Source organism: Vicugna pacos, chromosome 11 (genome assembly GCF_048564905.1).
Source record: "Vicugna pacos chromosome 11, VicPac4, whole genome shotgun sequence".
Taxonomy (NCBI): Eukaryota; Metazoa; Chordata; class Mammalia; order Artiodactyla; family Camelidae; genus Vicugna; species Vicugna pacos.
In genome coordinates, this window is record NC_132997.1 from 83128839 (window position 1) to 83149108 (window position 20270).

Genomic DNA, 20270 nt, shown 5'->3' on the forward strand with positions numbered 1-20270 from the left:
GAGTACTGTGCCCACAGGACAAAATCTGACCAGAGTTGATGCCTTTTTTAAAACTGGAAGAAAGATAATGTAGGAGCTAGTTTAGGATCTAAACTAACACACACACCACACACACACGTGCACTTGTAAGTGAGGAGAGATGCACTGAACAGAAAGGGTAGTTTGATAAATACGAGGAACCCTAAAAGACAACCTCAAATGAAACAGCCATTAGCAGGTGCTCCTTCTCTCTCTTGTGTCTACGTCTTTCTGGATATTAGCTTCATTTTTCTCTCCTATCAAAAGCTAGCTTTCTCCACAGGTCCAAAACTAAAGACTGACAAGAATTGTCAAGTTTTACAGAGCATACCTTCTTCCCAGATTTCAAGTTCTTTCCTGAGTCAGAGAAGAGACATTAGCCAAATTTGAATGTATTAGTTTTCTAGGGCTGCTCTAACAAAAGCACCACAAATTAAGTGACTTAAAATACAAAAAGTTTTCGCCTCACAGTTCTGGGAGCTACAAGTCCAAGACCAAGGTGTTAGCAGAGTTGGTTCCTTCAGACAAAACTAGAGAATGATCTGTTTCAGGCTTCTCTCCTTGGCTTGTAGATGGCTGTCTTCTCTCTGTGTCTCTTCAAATTGTCTTCCCTCTATGCATGTCAATCTCTATATCCTAATTTCCCCTTTCTATAAGTACCTCAGTCATACTGGATTATGACTCATCCTAGTGATCTCCCTTTAATTTGATTAGCTCTGGAAAGATCCTATCTCCAAATAAAGTCACATTCTGAAACATTGGGAGTTAGCATTTCAACATACGAATTTTGGGGGAACACAAGGCAACCCATAACACATGTATAGGATCACCCATCCCACATTTCCCATAGGTGTTGTCAGCTAACACCTCATAATAACCACCTACCTCTGAGAATTATTCTCAAACTGAAGTTGCCTTGCCTGCTTGGTGATACTTTGTATCACCAAGAGACTAGGTGGGCCACAGTCAAATACTGGCTGAGCTGGAGATACAAAAGCCCAGCATCCTTGCCTCGTTGAGACAGGAGGGAAGGGGACAGGGTACAGCCATAAAAAGAATGACACAGCAATTAGCACCAAGATGGTGAAAGATTCAACTCGCAGTAGGTCTTGAACTTCAATATACACTCATTGAAATATAACAGTATGCTACATGGCACTCCTGCAGTTGCCATGACAGTTTCAAGGCTAACCATAAAAGGTCAAAAAGTGGGTGATGGTACACTTCTTGGGAATCCCAGCCCCTTCCCCAAAGTAGTTGGAATAATCCCCCCACTTGTTAGCATATGAAGTTACCAAGCCCATAAAAACTAACAACCCCACACTCATCTCATGGCAGATCTCATTTTTCCTAGTGGACCCATGCTCTGAAGCTGTCACTCTCTCTTCTGAGTAAGATGGCCTGCATTCTGCATATGAGATGTATATCTCCTAGGCCTTTCTCTTGCCTTTTGAGATGGCCTGTACACTGTCTACAAAGTGTGTACATCTACTTTTGCTTTAACCACCCCTATGCCTCGGTTGCTCCCTCATCCCATATGAGACAGCCTGCACTCTGTCTATGGAATGTGTATTCCTCTGAATAAATATACTTTTACTCAACTATGGCTCACTCTTGAATTCCTTCCTGCTTGAAGCCAAGGACCCTCATTTGACGGGGCACTTCTCAGGGACTCGCCTGGGACCTGGGTCACAGCCATCTTGTGACACCTCACATTTTCCCTGTATCATCATGATTAGACCAACAGTGTAGCAGAATTCAGACTCTAGAGCTTCTCATGGGTTCTGACTGTGAATTGCAACATCTTTAAGAGTTTTGTGCATTTAGTTCATCTTCCTTACTCAACTGTAAACTCCTTTCATCTTTTATAACAATTATATACTTTTATAATAATCATTACCAGTAGCATTTTAAATTAACAATTACCTTTGTCCATCCATCAGATCTTGTAGCATAATTCTGGGTGCATTCTGGGTAAATGCATATTTGGAAACAGACCTTGGTGAAATGAGGTTTAGTTAGGATCACTTACACAAGACACGCTGAGCAACCATAGCAGGCACAACCAATAAATAGCAGGGATACTGACTTTTATGAGATGTAAATTGACTCCTAGGCACTGAATAATATACTAAGAAATTATATCAAGCAGGAAGATTTAAAATGTTGTATTTGTAATATGAGGGACCATGTTTTACCACCATAGAACACTATGCTGTAATGTTCCAATTAAGAAAAAAATTAGCCTATTTCTTATCTTCTCTAGTTAACTTATAAGATAAGAAGTTCAGATTCTATGGGGGAGAATTTTGCTTTTTTAACAAGTAAAAGGAAGGGCTTACTTCAACACAGATTTTCATCTTTGTTAATTCAGGCATTGAAAATGACTAGCATACTTGTTCACTTAGTGAAGTAATGAACATTTTGAATTTCTGAAAATTAAGAGTTATGGAATACATTTAAAAGGCACAATAACTACAATCTCCATAACAAAATGCTACCAGAAGTCATTCCATGGAGAGAATCTGTTTTAGTGAACTAAAAGAAAATTTGTCATTACCATATTTATTGTGAGGATGAAAATAATGCTTCCAGACAGACGAAAAGAGTTTATTCCTTGAAGCAATATAATTTCTCTTCCATATATTTGTCTAAATCATTGTCCCTTGGATTTAATTTAGAAAATATTTTCTTACATTTATGTTGGATTTTAAAATTTAAAAGCACTTTATCAGAGGATTTCTGGTTCTGGCCAAGAGGGAGTGGCCTTTTTTCCTTTTGCTCAATCAAAAAGCCCTGGACATAAAATACTGAGGAAGTATAGGAAGACCCTTGAAGGTGGAAAGGTGGACTGCCTAGAGAACTCAAGACTTGAGGAACAATATAGTAATGAGCTTCCTTGGTTTTCTTAGCGGCTCCCATATCTCCTGGACAGAGCACTGGACAGAGCACTGCAGAAGCCTCCAACCCAGAACTGCTGACAGGCACAGGAACATTACAATTTTTTTCCCCCAAGAAAAGCCTGTCTCCCTTAGCCAAAGGACCAGAAAATAGATGAGTAGGAAAAAAAATTAGCAATACCCAATCTACTCAGCCAAACACCAACAGAAAAGCCATACACACATACCACTCCCACAGTTTCAATGGAGCTGAGCAGGAAATGACCTTCTACCCCACCTCCAGTGAAGTGCCCTATAGAAGCAGGCAGTGGAATTCCAATTCCTCTGCCCACTGGTATCTGCAGGGCTGAATGGGAAGGTAATCTTCAATGTTCTGCTCACTGAAAGAAGGTGGTATTTCATAGCCCGTGTCTAAGAAGTGTCAGTAGGGCTGAGCAGAGAGCTGATCTCCATGTCTTGCACAGTGGAAGTAGGCAGTACTCTAATTCCCCTGACAGGGTGGTATCAGCAGAGGCCAGCAGTAACTCTGGAACTCATTCCTTTCTCCCCTCCCCAGGTACCAGTGGGGCCCAGTGTGGAGCTAAGCTTTAGCCCTCAACCGGCAGCAGCAAAGTGATATGAGTCAACTCTCCGTTTCCCCCTTCCCTTGTGTCAGCTGGGCTAGCAGGGAGCTTAAACTGGTGCCCCACTTTTGCCAGGAAGGTGGTAGTGGACAGAGGTGGAAGCTAAACTCCCATCTGATACGTTTGCAACGAGGCAGCACTGCACTTCTGCCAGTGGGATGGGAGGGTGGAAGGCAGCAGAAAGCTGTACATACGTGTTCACTCGCCTTTACTCTACACCTCAACAGAGGTAATGCAGGATTCAGAATCTCATAATATAATATCCAAACCATACATGACACCATTAAAAAGCCCTCATCTCACCAAAACCCAGGAAGTTCGTGACTTAAATGAAAAACAAGATCATCAACAGATGCCAACACTGAAATAAATCAGATGTTAAAATTACCTGACAAGGTTTTCTAAGCAACCATCATTAAAATGCTTCAATGCACAATAACCAATTAACTTGAAACTAATGAATAAATAGAAAATTTTAGTCAAGAAATAAATTATAAAAAAAAGAAACAAATGGAAATTCCAGAACTGAAAAATGCAATAAGATTAAAAATAAAACAGAACAAAACTTGCCAGATGGGTTCAAAAGTAAAGTGGAAATGACGGAGGATAGAATCAGTGAATTTGAGGACACAACAATACAATTTACCAAATTAGATCACAAAAGAAATAACAGAGTATAAGGAACCTGTGTTATAGTAACAAAGGAGCTAACATTTATGTGTCAGTCTCAGTAGCAGACCGGAGAGGGGAGAGAGAGAGAGAGAGAAAAAATAAGACTGAAAATACATTAGAAGAAATAGTGGCTGAAAATTTCCCAAATATAGTGAAAAACATAAATCTACAGATTCAAGAAGCTAATTGAGCTCCAAATAGAATAAACTTGAAGATAATAAACATCTAAAAACTCAAGACAAAGGAAAATTCTTGAAAGAAGTCAGAGAAAAATGGCATATCACATGTAGGGAAACCCCAATTAGAATAACAGATTTCTCATCTGAAATCACACAGGCCATAAGAAAATGGAATATTTTTCAACTACTGGAAAAAACAAACAAAAAAAGAATTACCAGCCATGATTCCTATATCAGGCAAAAAATAACCTTCAAAAATGAAAAGGATATTGAGACATTCTCAGACAAAAGAAAATCAAGAGAATTTGTTGCTTGCATTACTAACCTCAGTGAGAGGCTAAAGTAATTTCTGTAAATAGAAAATAAAGGACAGAAGAAAGCACAGAATTTCAGAAAGGAAAGAACATCAGAAAGGGCAAGATAGGGGTAAATATAATATCCTAATCTACTTCTTGTGAGTTCCTTAAATAGTATTACTGAAACAAGAATTATAGCACCATATAACATGTTGCTCAGTATATGTACAGGAAATATAATTATATAATTATAAATAACAAAATAAATGTGATTATATTTTAAAAGGGGGAAAATAAAGAGACTCAAATGGAAGTAAGATTTCTACACTTCATTCAAAGTGTAGAAACACATTTAAATCTTATGAGTGAAGCAGAGATTATTAATCATTTCCACAGATGGCTAAAGAGAGGCTTGAAGATGTTCTATACTTGCCAGAGTCCTCTTTTGTATGTGATAAGGTTCCTGTTTTTCTGAATGTCAATAATTTTAAGTCAGTGGGATGTGAATAACAAAGAGCTTTTTTTTCTTTTAAAAGAGAATCAGAACTTTCTGGGAGTGATGGAAACTATCTAAAGTAGAATTTTATAATAGTTGCATAACTGTCCAAATTTATTAAATATTCATAGAACTTTACACTTAAAAATGGACAAATTTTGTGGTTATATAGATTATACCTCAGTATTACTGTTGAAAAAGAGAGACAATTCGTGTAACATGCCAATAAAGTAAAAATTCAAGGGCAAAAGCAAACTTCTTCCAGATTCATCCCTATAGTTCCTAGACTCATGTTCTATGTCACAGAGATTCACTGAGCTTCTAGTAGGAACAGGGGAAGCCCATTTAGGTAGGTTTTGTTTGGGCTTGATTACAGTGCCAAATTCGACTTGTTAAAAATTGCGTTTTACCCTTTCAATTGGAAAGGAAATATATTTACATATTTTCATTTTAAAATGTGGTAGTGTTTTTTTTTCCCATCTATGTAGAAAAAGCAAGTAACTCAAATGAAATAATCTTTTAAAGTTTTATCCTTGAATCCTATCTTCTTGCTCCTCATTTGCATTGCTACTGCAAAGGATTATATAAGAGGGAAATTGTATTCACCATTTACATAAAACAAAATTTTTAGCTGGTGGCAGTCCAGGTTCAATTAACTCCTCTAATAATAAAAAGTAAAATGTGGTTATCATATTATGTTTATATCCCATTAGAATTGTTATGGTTGAACACTTCCTTTTGGAACTTTATTTAATGTCAATAACACAGTACTGAAAAATAATTCATGAGGTAAAAGAGGTTGCCTGAGTGGAAATATAAGCAAAAATCTAAATCATGAAATCAAAGATATGGTCTTTATTTATTTTTAGGGGTAAAGGGAAGGTGTATTTTGCAGAAATCAGGACAAAAATGTCAACATAATGCCCATTAAGGCATATCATTATTACTATTACATCATAAAAACGAATATTATTAATGGGACACAAAATAGCAACAATGGAAGAAACACAGAGCTCAGAATCACTTGAATAAGGTCTTAATTTCATATTGATGGCTGGTGAGTTACAACTCTCTGAACTGACATTTTTTGTTTGTTTCATCTGGCAAGTAGAATTAATAACATGGTTCCTTTAAGGATTCAATGGACATGATGGATCTTAATAAAGTATAAACTACAACATGAAGTTGGAACAATTGTTTCTTCTGAAATATTGTAAACTATAGTACAATGGACTTTAGTTTTACATAATAAAAGTCATCTCTGAGTAGTGAGTGATAATATAAATTTTCTTGAACCAAAGTACTTCAATATCCTTAAGATGGATAATTAGCCTTCTCATTCCCCTAGACTACCTATTTTTTCCTGTGAATGGGGTTTTCTAAAAGGCAAAAGAAAAGTTCATGACCTTGTGGTAGAAATGCAAATCCTTTTAATGATTGAGTGGATACCAAAAGTACAGAGGTTCTTTAAAGAAACTAAAGCTAAGAGATAAGGGTCTAGTTCTTTCTTTATAATCAGTGATTTCCAGCTGTGGTTGAGGTTCAGTTCTGCTGCCACAAAGATACAGACAGTCAATCTCAAAAATACTTCATCCTCACTCACAGAATAAACTAAAGCTCAAGGAGTTTAATTAACTTCCCCAAATCCATACAATTAGTAATTGAAAGCGATGTATTTGGTTTAGATTCTGCCTAGGAAGCCCCAAATCCACTTTCTTTTCACTCCCTGTACCAGTTCCCAAAAGCCAGGCATGATTCCTATAGAGCTGAGACTTCAATGCTGTTATTTACCTTTACTTAATGGTTAAGCCTTAACCCAACAGCTATTTCCTCCCCTAGCCGCCTACCTTAGGCAAAACATCCTGTGATCTTAGTGATGTTCTAAAGAGAGAAGACAAGATAGCACCTAGATGGCTATTAAGGAACCAGATGAGAGTAGGAGCCAGTGAGAGATGGGCTTCTTTGTTTTTCAGCAATGTGAGAACACAAATAGGTATCAGATTATTGAGCAGTTTGGGATGCCAGGCCTGAGAAATGCCAGCTGGCTGCCCTTTGGTTGGAACAGGAACAAGAATAAGCAGTGAATATTCATCAATCCACACCCCACCATTGCCATGGATTCATTGACCAACCCACCAAAGGAAGCACTAGCTTTTCCTCACCCAGATGAAACCAATCAGGAACTAGTCACCCTTAAACACAAACAGCCAAGATGCTGTTCGGAAAATATTTGTAACTAGGATCCACCATTGGCATGAGTTGACTTACAAGGGTCAAGTTGGTGAAGCCACTGGGAGATTCTATGACAGAGCTTGAAGTGGCTTGCCTCTATGTATGTATGCAGCACTGTGTGTGTGTGTGTGTGTGTGTTCATTGTTTCCATTAATTTTCATTTGCTGTGAAGACAGTGCTCATAGGATCGGAGTTATAAATGTGATCCCTGGGTGGAACATGAATTTGCTTTTTTTCACAATTGGTCCTCCTACTCCAAAACACATATACCCTCTACAAGTCACAGAGAAGGTCAGGACAGAAAGTATGGGTGACACAAAGAAAACCATCCCAAAAAATAAAACATAACTCTGACAGGAAAAAAAAAATCAAAGAGGCATTATCTGGCAGAGGCTTAGTAGTGCCTTTTTATATAGAAAGCACTGATAGGCATTTTTTCTAGTGCTTGAGACATCTTTTTAAGGTAAGACTATCCATCATGTAGGCTTGATCATTATAATATTGTTTGAAAGGTTATGATAGGTTATGTTTTGTTGGAGCTCAGGATCCCTGAGGTTTGGCTTTAAACCTACCTTATCTACAAGTTCATGAAGATATTCAAAGAAGGACCACCTTGGCAAACACATTACTGTAACTTGTGGTTTATCCCTTAACCTTTCCCCAACCCCAGAAGAAAGGCTCCAAGCCTTTTTGGGACAGAGCTAAAAGAGATCTGAGATTGTTGCCAGTTGCTGTAGGCATCTGATGGAAGAGGTCACATATGCTATATTCCATAGAAATCAAATCTTGAGAGAAGGAAAAAGCAGAATAGAGTTGAGAGAGAGGAGAAACAAGCAGAAGAACAGAAGCAGAAACAATGACTAAAGGGCATCAGAGACTCAGAGAGAGACTGGTAAAAAGAGAGAGAAATTAAGACAATCTAGGTCAGAGACAGAAACAAATGGAAAGACAGAAGGAATTACTATTTTTATCTCATAGTTTTCCAACTTCTAATTCCAATAGCACTGTATAATAATCCCCATCCCCATCTCCTACCCTGTTTAGGCAAGTTAGTTTAAGTTTCTTTCCTTTATATCCCAAAGACACGTGCATGTCCTCAGCTGCACAGAGTCACAAACTCAAGGTCACACCCCTTCCTGGGGCAGTCTATTTAATCTTTGCCAAAGTTCTTCAGAGTAAGTTTTAGAATTCCGCTCATTGTTAGGGTAGCCATGAAATAAATCTTACGAACCATACAGTGCTTGAAGGAGAGAAGCCAGAGGCATCTTGATGGACTGTACCACTTTGCTCAGGTGAAGAACAATCCAAGAAGCTCATGGATCACCTTGATGTGCATCTACAGAATTTTTTTATGCTGTTATATATTCAATTAGTAATGTCCTTTAATCTTTGTTTTTAATCTATGGTCTACTATAGATATCAGTAAAACAATATAAGAACAAAAATATTTTGAAACCATTTATGGTACAACTTCCATGGTAGCTAATTGTAACAGCTGAAGTGTAAGCTAAGTGAATGATAGTTAAAAAAAAAAAAAAAAACTCTCTGGGAGCAGAAACGAGTGAACATGGGCACATACTCAGAAAGTCCTTAGCAAACCAGACAGTGAGTGGGTAACAAGATCCATTACCACTGTGGAGTAGGAGGTCCCGAGGACCCATGACTTCTTGATGATCTGAACAAGGTAAAGGTCAGGAGGTCCAGACCAGATATTATCACTTTGCTTCTGAAGCTTCCTGACTCCTCCTTTTCACAGTTTTGTCTGCATTTAGCATGACTGTTTACAAAATCACAGCCAATCACAGCAATAAATAATGACCAAAGTCTAAAACCAAAAGGTGAGAAATGCAATTAGGGTCCTTAAAGTAAGAAAATCAGCAATGTTTGCAAGTTTAAGAGGTGTTCCTTTTGACTCTAGTCCATAAATCATGGACAGGTCTGTCTCTGAAGCTGTTAACTCTAACAACACAGTTCTGGAACAAAGGGAAATAGCAAAGCTGACCTAGGTCTCCTCCCTGTGAGCTCAGGAGCCTGACTATTGATGTCATAGAAGGTAAGTTGCATTCGGTTGCTTTTCTGTCCCTGTGATTCTGAAGGGACTGGACTGGAACCATTAGGAGATCAAGTCATCTCTGCTCTAAGGAGAATGGTGAGATATTTCTATGACTTGGAGCTACATCTTGTGACGTTTAAGGAGTCTCTGGTTGTCTCAGACATGGAAGCACAGAGCTGTAGCTCATTTCCTTTTTAAGAACAATGTAGCCAACTGTCCTTTCTCTCTCACATGCCTTACTTGGTGTGGGATTTGGGGCGGGGGAAATGGTATGGTCAGTTAACTAAGTACAAACTTTACCTCTGTCCCCTATTGTCAGCCAGTTTAGTGCTAGTAAGCATGGATTCTGGAGTCAGTTGAGTTGGATTTAAATGCTGACTTTATCACTTACTAGTTGCATGACCAGAGTAAGAAGTTATTTAACCTTCCTGATCCACACTATAAATAAGGATATTGACTATTTATATCATGAGTCTTTTGAATTAAATGCATAAACTAAATACATGGAAAGTAAATACAAGACCTTGTACAAATTCACTTTTGATAAATACTTGCTATTATAAAAAATAATAAAGCTTAGGACAGACTTATGAAAGCATTCTCTGGGGCCAGAGTGACGAGTAATCTGATTATGCTTTGAAAATTTCTGTGAAGAAGGGGAGAGAAAAGGAGTAAGCCTGGAAGTGGTAGTTTCAAGAGTTTATTCAGATTTTCCACTCAGCCCAGGTGAAGGAGCAGGTTCACAAATCTGCTGCATAATTCTAGAGGCGCAAAAGCTACATGTATGTACATGCACACACAGACACAGACACACACACAGACACACCCTAGGTCCCTGTGTAAAAGATGATGCTGCCTTGGAGAGCTTTTCATCTCTGTAGATAGATCCACCTCAAATTTTTCATTTGTCTAGATGTATTATCTATTATCCACTCCACTTTTGTGGAGTTACTGTGGAGTTATTGTTGTATAGATGACAAGAAGGTAGAGAACACAAGAAAAGGCTGGAGATGTAATCAAAAGCCTGGTCTTTCAGGGCCTTAAAGATCAAGGTAAGAGACCACACGTTTATCCAAAGTACAAAATGACAATAGTTAAGGCAGTATATCCATTAATGGCTTTGTTTTACAACAACAATCAATCCTACAATAAACATCCTTCTATACATCTTTGGGTGCTTGTATATATATGTCTGTAAAAACAACTGCTAGAAGTGGAATTACAAAGTAAAAATTTGCATACTTTTAAAGTTGATAGATATTGACCAATGACTTATTGAAAATGTTTTGCTGAGCCTCTCACCCCAAATGTATGCGTGTCCACATCCAAGCTTAGCTAACTCATTATTATCCATGATTTTAAGAATTGTCGATCTTTAGAGCAAAAAACAAAATAGAATTGCTTTCTACTAGGGTTCCATTCTATATTCATCATGTAATATGAAAATTGCATGTTCTCAATATTATCCTGGAAAGTCTCTTGAGCCACTCATAACGTATAATATATACTTTTGGAAATACACAGCTCTGTATGGTAAAACATACGTCCCCTGAAATGAGAGAACCACTGAATCCAACAAAAGTAAGGTACAAAAAGAAAGCACCCATGCTGATGTCTGGGAACTCAAACCATCCTGCTTTCAAGAAAACTTAAAACCTGGCACTTTTTCCACGAGCAGTGGAAGGTCTCTCACACCATATTTGTTATGTCCAGGTGAAAACTGGCACATTCTACTTCTACAAGGGCTACCACAGCAGATGAAAACAACTTTATACATAAAAAGTCTCTATTAACGACACCCATATTAGAACCTGTGCCTTCTGTAAATTTACTTACGCATCACATTAGATTTACCCTGCTGCTCCTGGTGATGCAGTGTCTGTTTTGCTCATGACCAGCACATTATAATTAACTCCAACCAAGAGAAAACCATAAAACAACCCCTTCCCTGAAAGAGACACAGGTCTGGAGGGAGTGCCACTGGTCCACCTGGAGTTTAATGTGCGGCTGCACGTGTTCATTAAGCCAAGTCCTGAAGCAGTGACCCTTGGTAGGGCTGGTGTCAGAGAGACACGCGTAAGGCTGGAAACACAGTCATCCATTCATGTTGCTGTTTAACTTTGCCTCCTGCCTGTCCCCAGTGATCAATCCAAGCTTCCTCTTTCAGGGATGAATGAATCCAAGGCAAAGACGCAGAAATATGGCCAGAGCAACACAGAACTAAAAAAAATGACAGTGCTGGAAAGGGCCTTATGCTCAACTGCATCACTTTGTGAAGAAAGAAACTGATACCCAACAGAGATGCATGATGTGTTGAAGGTAACATGACACAGAAGAAAGAAAATACATCTCCGTTATTCATCTGCCTTTTACATTTCCTGTTGCAGATGTGCTTGTTCCTATATTAATTTTATTTTAAACTAAATCTAAGGAGATGAGAATCCTCAAAAGGAAATTACTCCTCTCTCACTTGAACACATTAATGTATTCTTTAATGTGCTATTTATTTTCTTAATTGTTCCTTAAAATGTCCATGTGAAACACTTTTATGTACTATATGGAGATCGAAAACCCAAAGGACAGCAGAATAAGCCAGATGACTGATAAAAAGTTTTACATTCACATCACTTATAAATTCCATTTTAATACTGTACAGTGTAGGTGGAATGGAGTTAATGATTAATGAAAATCTATTGTTGACCAGATATTGTATGGACATCTATCACACCTTCTCCACCTTGCAGTAATTCTGTGATGCCAATTCTGGCATCCTCAGGACCATTTTCCAGGTGAACCAACTTAATCCCAGGCTGTTTAAGGAAATCATTCAAGATTATGTAGCAGAGATTGAGCAGAGATTCAAACCCAAGTCCCCCTACTTCTAAAGCACATACGAGTAGGTGTAATGTAGTGTCTCATAAATTAAGAGAATTGTGGTCATCACAATATAAATGATATAGGGTGTGTGTGTGTGCATACCTACCTCTTCATAATATTGTGACTTTAAAACACTTTTCAAATATACTTCATAATAGTTCATAAGGAAAATAGGATACATTTTAAAATCTATTTTTATAAATGGGAGAACAGAGAAGTCAAATGACTTCCCAAGGTGAGTTAATGGAGCGGCCAGCCTGGAAAGCAAACCTCCTACCTCCAAGTCCAGATCTCTCTTCCATCACATCATGCAGCTCAGAGATGTGAACAGAGGGACCCCTACTAATTCTAACATTTCTGACATTTGGTCTTTTTTTCTTCCCCCCTCAAAGAAACTCACTTGTCTCCTTCCACTCAAAACAGGACGATGGGAAGTCAAATGCTTGCTCTACCTCCAGGCTCAGGAGCGATTGACTCATCCTGGATTTAGCCTCCCCTCCCTCCTGCTCTCAAACACTTCTGCCCAGAGAAACTACAGTAGGAACATTTCATTGGAAAATCTCCCCACAGAGAAAGGGTCAGACTTGGAAGAGTTCTGATGGGCCTCATGCTGGGAGCTGGCTCATGATGCTTGGCTGCTTCCAGCTGCTCAGTGGAGACAAGTAGCCAAGGGAGAGGTTCCCACTGTGCCCCAGTTGAGCATTGATCTGTTTACTGTATGCAAGCTTAACCTCTAAATGGTCTTTGGGCCGTGCAAGTGCCAGGGACATATATTTATCTTTTAAATAAATAAGTAAGCTAACATTTGTAAAGAACTATATTAAGTTCTGCCACATCCATAATCTAATTAAATTGTGAACTGAATCCAGGGCATCTGTATCTGCATTTTTGTCATATGGGGAAGCTACTTGGTGATGAAGTTACTGAGTTGACTTAATTTGTGTTGTTTGATCTCCAAAATCTTATGCTTTCCCCCCCCACACCATTCATTCCATTTACTGAATGATTTCAGGCTATCTAAAACCTGGTGGTGGAAACTTCCCCCAAGAAAGAATTCAGAGACTTTACCTATCAGTATCTCAGGCGTCCAGGCAGTGAACAGCTCTTGAATGCTATGTGAGAGCCCTTCCATGATGGAGACACCTCACAGAGAAGCAGAGACTAGATCACTCAGATATATGCCCTTCTTTCTAGAAAGAAGGGGCTAGGCTTTGATTTGATGCTCAGAGAACACCATATATGCCCCTGACTTGAATTGTTAATCTCATCTCTTCTCTCCATTTGGTATGACTGGCCAAAGCTCCCTCATCACCAAAGGCCCAGTTGCTCTCCTTCATGTTTGTAAATTCCAGAAGTTTCCAGATTCTTAAGTAGTTTCTGATTTTTGTTGTTGCAGAGAGAAGCCTGTGTGTGACAAAGCAGAATGGTAGAGGGACAGCAGAACGGTAGATTCGGGCTTTCTGCTATGACCTTTGAAGCAGTTGTCTCTCCCATGAGACTTAACACAGTCTATTTGTTGAAGTCCTGGGACATCATGCCATGCTACCTCTTCCAAGCAATTGTGCTGTACTGTTTTCTGCTTTGATCCTCTACTTTTTTTTATTGTTTCTATTACTCTACCATTTCTGACTCCATTTCCTGGATCCCTATTTTTCTGGTCCTTTACTTTGTTAAAAAAACAAACTTTTTTCTATGGCTTAGTGAATTCATTGTCCATGCCAATTCTGCTGCCACGACCGTTACCTTTTTGTCTGTGTATTTTTACACTCTCACTACTCCTTCCCAACAACTTTATATAAAATATTTCTTTGGTAAAACTTGATTTCAAAACATCCTAACACCTTGCTCCCAAACAAAAGAGAGATAAACATACAAATTTTGGAGAGTTGTTACTCCTCAGTAGAACTTATTTTCATCGATGAAATGAGGGAGTGACTACATCATTTCATAACAGAGAAGGAAAAAAAAGGAAAGATGGAAAAAAGGAAGGAAAGAAGGAACTCAGTGAACACACAAGAGGAATAATCAGAATCTGAGAGTTGGAGTGAAATTCAGGGAAAATAAAATCTATTGTCTTCAATTATACCAATGGAGAAACTGTTATGTCAGTAGAACTTAGGCAGTATGAGTCATGAGCTTCACTGGGAATCATATGAAAGCGATGGACACTTAACAGAAGAAGTGTACGTATATGTACGTGTACACATAGGCATACAATTTCTCTGAAGCTTACCCTAGCCTTAGGTTAAGAACCTGCAACTGGCATTCAGCTGAAGTCTCGATGTAGTTGGTGTCTAGGCCACACATTTAGTATTTAACTTATAAAACATGTTTTATGTGTTATATGATCATCTTGAACTTTCTGTAATTGTTTTATGCATATTAAGTTAATAAATTTAACTATGGTATTTGCTGCATATTTTTACATCAAATACACAGGGGAAAAAAGGACCAGAAAAAAACATGCAATCATCTAAATGAAATTAATCATGAAATTTATGGTACAGGTACCATTTTACATTAAATTCATTAATTTCCATGAAGTTAATAAAACTTTTTAGTAAGTACATTTACCAATAAGAAAAAAAATCATTTATCACATGGAGTATTCTATTTTTAGTGCAGGTAATATGATCTACATATTAAAGGCTTAGATGATTTGAGTTCAACTTCTTATCCTAAGATGTTTGAAGTTGAAAGATTATCAGGTTAAATTTTATATTAAATTAATACAATGAAAGTTAGAGAAAGAAAGAGGTGCCTCTCTACTTGGATGATAAATGGCTGTGTATCTAAAATTGTATTACAATGTCACTGAATTATGAAACATCACTAATATAATTAATCATGAAAATATATCAAATCTGCTGAAGAGAGATAAATTAAAAAACTGAATTCAGCAATATTTCAAAACATAATAGAGGAGTGTTTAAATTGTTGCTTTAACCTTAAATGTTTTCAGGTGACTTTATATTATTACTTAACAAGAGTCCTTATACTCCACAATAAGAATATATAATGTAATTCATAATGGTTAATAGATTTAGGCCAAATACTACAGAAGTATCTGAAGGTCAAATAAATAAGAATTTATCCAAATGTCAGAAAACTCTTAAACAGACCTATAAATGTGTTTTTCTTAACATATTCAATAAGGCTTGTGAGTGCTGAATCCTTAGGCATTATCAGTCAAGGAATAGTGAAAAAATACAAGACAGAGTCCAAATCTTAGTATAATTGCTTGTAGTAAAATTCAGTTGTGAAAATCCACAGATAATCTTATTTCTCCCTACAGTAAGGGCTTAATGTAGTCACTGCACAGAAAAAACAATTAACACAAGTATCTGAACATAAGTATGAGCTTAAGTGGGTTCATAATCAGCTATGAGATGGATAAGGTCTGGAGATCTAATGTATAATAACATGGTGACTATAGTTGATCATACTATATAACAGCATTATACTATAAAATACATCATATGATAGATTATTTCAAGGAGTCAGAGGAATTTGTCAAAGTACCAGAAAAACTTTAGAAAAGGACTATCACACAGACACTATTAAAATAATACATTTTATATTTTAAGCATCTGTTAGTTTGCACAGAACAAAATATTCTGTAATGAAAAACACAAAGTGCCAATATCAGTTAGGATGCCCTGTAATTTCTATTTATTCAAAATATTTATTTAGTGCTTACTATGGACAAGGTACTATAGTAGACACCAAGGGTTTAAAGGTGAGTAGTACATGTTCTATATTCTTTAAGCTCTTAAAAATCTAGTGAGAAAAAAGGAGGAAAGATTATCAAATCCTAACAGAAGTATGCTCTAAACTTTTCATGCTATGCTGAGAATCAACCCTCTCTCCCTTGATGATGAGGCACCATAAGAATAACTCCATCTCCCAGAGAATGAGTTCTCTCCTGGGATGCAACTTGGTCTGATACATAGATAACTAATTGGCAAGTTTCCCCACCAATCAGGCAAACATGCCCTAATATATATGGATGGTAGGGATAGGACTGAAGATAAAATCAAGATGGTGATCTCATTCCGAAATAGGAATTCAGAATGTGATAAAATGTTGAGCTGACCCAGCCCTCTAAATATAGCCCTAGCAAATAGGTGTTGGGGCCAATTATTTACCCCCTTGCTAAGAAGTCAGCAAAATTCTCTGATGGACCCAGAAAAAGAAGATCTGTACTGAGCGTAGTCAACTTAAATTGCATCAGCTTCTCCCAAGCACAAAGTCCTGCAGTTCAGCAGTCACTGCAAGTCCTGAGGGAATTTTATATGTCACTGTCACTGAAGCCAAAGTGTGTATTCAGCCTCCTTGAATAGGGACTCTTGGAAATTGTATTTGAACCCACAGCTCATGGACTAAGAGTTGCTGAAGGATTGAGTTTCTAAATATAAATACAATAACTCTCTGTGGATATAGCTGAAGCATCCCTCAGTCCCTTAAATGGATGTGTTCTGCCAATCACAAGGGACAGTGGAGAGAAGTGTTAAATGGTAGAGAATTGAAAGTGATTTTCTCAATTCACAATTTATTCATTAGCTTTACTTGGGTATCTGTGTAGAACACCAGACTACCAGATTAGACATTATAAGACAACATGGATCATGTATATCATTTCCACCATTGTAATCTGGGATCTGGGACAGTCCCTGGTAAAAATAATTGGCACTGAATAATGAACTTCCAGTGTAAATCATAACAACACTCCATAGGAGAGGTATTTCCTTTACAGAGGGTCTTCTGGAGACCATTGTTCATTCTGTCACTTGCTTCCTTCCTCGCACCCTGGGCAGCCAACTCTACACAAAGTGCTATTCAATACCACCTTCTTACAGTTCCGTCTACTGATCTCAGCATCAGCACTGAGCAACTCTGGGGTTGAAATTCACATTGCTCAGGAGTATGTGGAAGCCTATTGAGCCAGACAATGCTGAAAAACGATGCTAGCATGGCAGGCTGGGGGCTTAGAGGTAAATAAAAGCTTCATCACAAGTCAGTTAAGGCAAGAACTTAATAAAAAAGAAAAAAAGAGAGAGAGAAAGACAAACATAAACCAAGCTGCTACTTCATTCCTACAAAAGTAGTTTTCATTATTTTGAAAATAAAATGTACTCATTTTGAAAGAAATAAAGAACAAGAAAACTCTGTGAATGTGAAGTCCACCACAACAATAAGAAAGCACGCTGGTAAAGCACAAATGTCTCTTCAAATTTACTCTCTCTCTCAGTCTGTTTTCTTTTTTGTAAACTGTGGACAGCAATTGCGCCTACCTCATAGGGCTGTTCCAAGGATTAATTTAGAAATTGCATGTAGAGTGCCCTAATGTACAGTTTTTCTAAATGATGCATTTTTTTACAGTTATTAAGCAAGGAAGAGCAAAAAATTCTGATAACCAATGATTTTAGAAAAAAATGAATTACATCATGTTAAAAAGATATCTTTATTGTAGGCTATCTCAGATCAGAGCCAATCATATAAGATGCATTATAATTTTCCAAGATGGGGATGTAACATATTACATTTCCTAAATTCAGCTGCCTCCACCTACAGAATTTCATTTTCTAAAGCAGCCAGAAAACTCTTGTTCTGTATATCCCACTTTGAGAACTACTAATTAAAGTCAAACCATTCATTGCAAAGAAAAGGGATTGAGCAGGATCAAGACAAATGTAAAGTAAGTGAGGTGCTTAGGGTGCAAAATTTAAGGAGTCACTAATTCTCAGGGCTGATACCACACTTTCCTGGAAAGGACTCTGAGAATGAGTATTTTAAGGGCCTCCTTAAATTTTGTGCCTGAGGCACCTCACTTGCCTTACCCTGTCCTGGTCCTAGGGCTTAGACCCTGGGAAAGAAAGAGTCTATCCATATGACAGAGCCAGGGTTGGAACCAGGACTTGAATGCAGGCATCCTGATTTTCATACTAATCTCTTCTCATAATACTACCTTTGGGGATAACTTGAAAATTCCTAAGAAACATAAAGCATCTGAAATAGCAAACTGTCTGGTTTCTTACCAGCCAGCCTCACAATTGTTCTGCCAGTTCCATAACCCAGGTTAGCTTTGGGTTCATGTCTGGGATTTTATTAAGAAACTATCAAACATTGATCTGCTTAACTTATATTAGGATTTAAAACAACACGAAACTGTTGGCTGACATTTATGGAACATGCCCCAGAGAGACTCATTGTGTGCAGAGTTGAGAGAATGATCTTTTACATTCATTGGTCTTTAAGTTCTATATTAAGCATATGGAAATGGGATTCAATCTTTAGTCCATTGCCATGAGACTCTCCTACTCAGGACCAGGTTCATAAGGTAGGAAAAATGGATGCAGTTAGGACCCTCTGCAAAGTCTTATATTCCATTTTTTTCCCAGACTTGCTCACTTCCATCAGCTAGTGATTTCATGCTTCCCTCAATAACTTCAAATTTATGAAAAATAGCTTGTAACATTCACTTAATGCACCCTGGAGGGACACAGTGGGAAATTAATTGGAAAAGTTTATGTATGGACATGTCATTGGGCAGAGGCTTGTGGAAGGACCGATAAGAACAACAGCAATTTGCAAACAGATTTACAAAGAAGAACCCTACCCCAGTGCCCTTTGAGAACTGAGATTTGTCGTGGGTTGGTAGAGGGGGAAAAGGGGAGAGAGAGAATGAGAGAAAGAGAATATTTCAAACTACAAGTTAGTCTTCTTTAAGAATACCCAAATCAGATGCTACAAACGCAGATTCATTAAAACTGATTTGCTAACTCATAGACAAAACCCTGATGCCCTCTCTTACGTTTAATATACAAATTAATATAACTTAATTTTTTTTAAGTTTGAGCATCTGTTTCCCCTGTTCACTCCAGCCTTGATATTAGAATCAGGAAGTACCTGCTTTTGGCAGGCATAGTCATAAAACTAAACAAATAACAAATGGAAGTGAAAAGTAAATACATAGAGACACTGTAAAAAAAAAAGACATAAAAGGCAAAATACAGATGCTTAGTAAATTGAAAAATACTCCTATGCATTGAGAACCCTAGAGGACACTGCCCAAATATCATACTACATAATTAACAGTAGTCAGAATATTCATTCCCTGTTTTAGTACAGAACACCTGATTATATGTCAAGTCCTGTTCAGTGGAGAATAGATTCTAGAATAATCAAGAGAGCCAAAGTCACCACTCTTATGAGTTTAAGGTGTCACAGAGGAGGCAGATGAGATACAAGAAAAGTAATATTAAAAATAATATTATATATACATATATACATATTAATAGCTCTGTTAAAAAAGACAAGATATTCATTTGAAAAAAGGTTAATTAAAAACATCTCTTTCATAAGACACAGAAATATACTGCATGATTTCACTTTACATATAATCTGAAAAAGTCACATACATAGAAGCAAAGAGTAGAGATGTAGTTATCAGGGGTGGGGAGGTGGAGGAAGTGAGAACATATTGGTCAAAGAGTACAAAGTTGCAGTTAGATAGAATGATTAAGTCTAGAAAACTAATGTATACTATGATGATTAGAGCTAATAACACTGTACTGAATCCTGGGATTTTGCTCCTAGAATAGGCTTCAGGTTCTCTCATGACACACACAAAATAGGTAACTAGGAGATGGATATACTAATTAGCTTGACTGTAGTAATCATTTTACTATGTAAATATATATTGAAACATCATGTTGTATACCTTAAATATATACAATTTTCACTGAACATATTCTTTCTTTCTTCCTTTCCTTCTTTCCTTTCTTTTCTTTTTCTCTTCATTCACATTTGGACCTTAAATATGTACATGCTGCTTCATTGATCAAAAATTACCATTATCTGAAATTTGACTATATTTACCTTATACTTTCTATGTCTGCTCTTTCTTTCCTTCAGTTTGAAA

The 20270-nt window shown here is 37.4% G+C and overlaps 1 long non-coding RNA gene across 1 annotated transcript; it reads left to right on the top strand.

Annotated features, from left to right (window-relative positions):
* Window positions 1-9487: 9487 nt before the first annotated feature.
* Window positions 9488-14039, top strand: LOC140699844 (uncharacterized). Its single transcript, XR_012078100.1, has 3 exons — window positions 9488-9565; window positions 11637-11788; window positions 13743-14039. It is a non-coding gene; the product is annotated as an uncharacterized lncRNA (long non-coding RNA).
* The last annotated feature ends 6231 nt before the right edge of the window (window positions 14040-20270 follow it).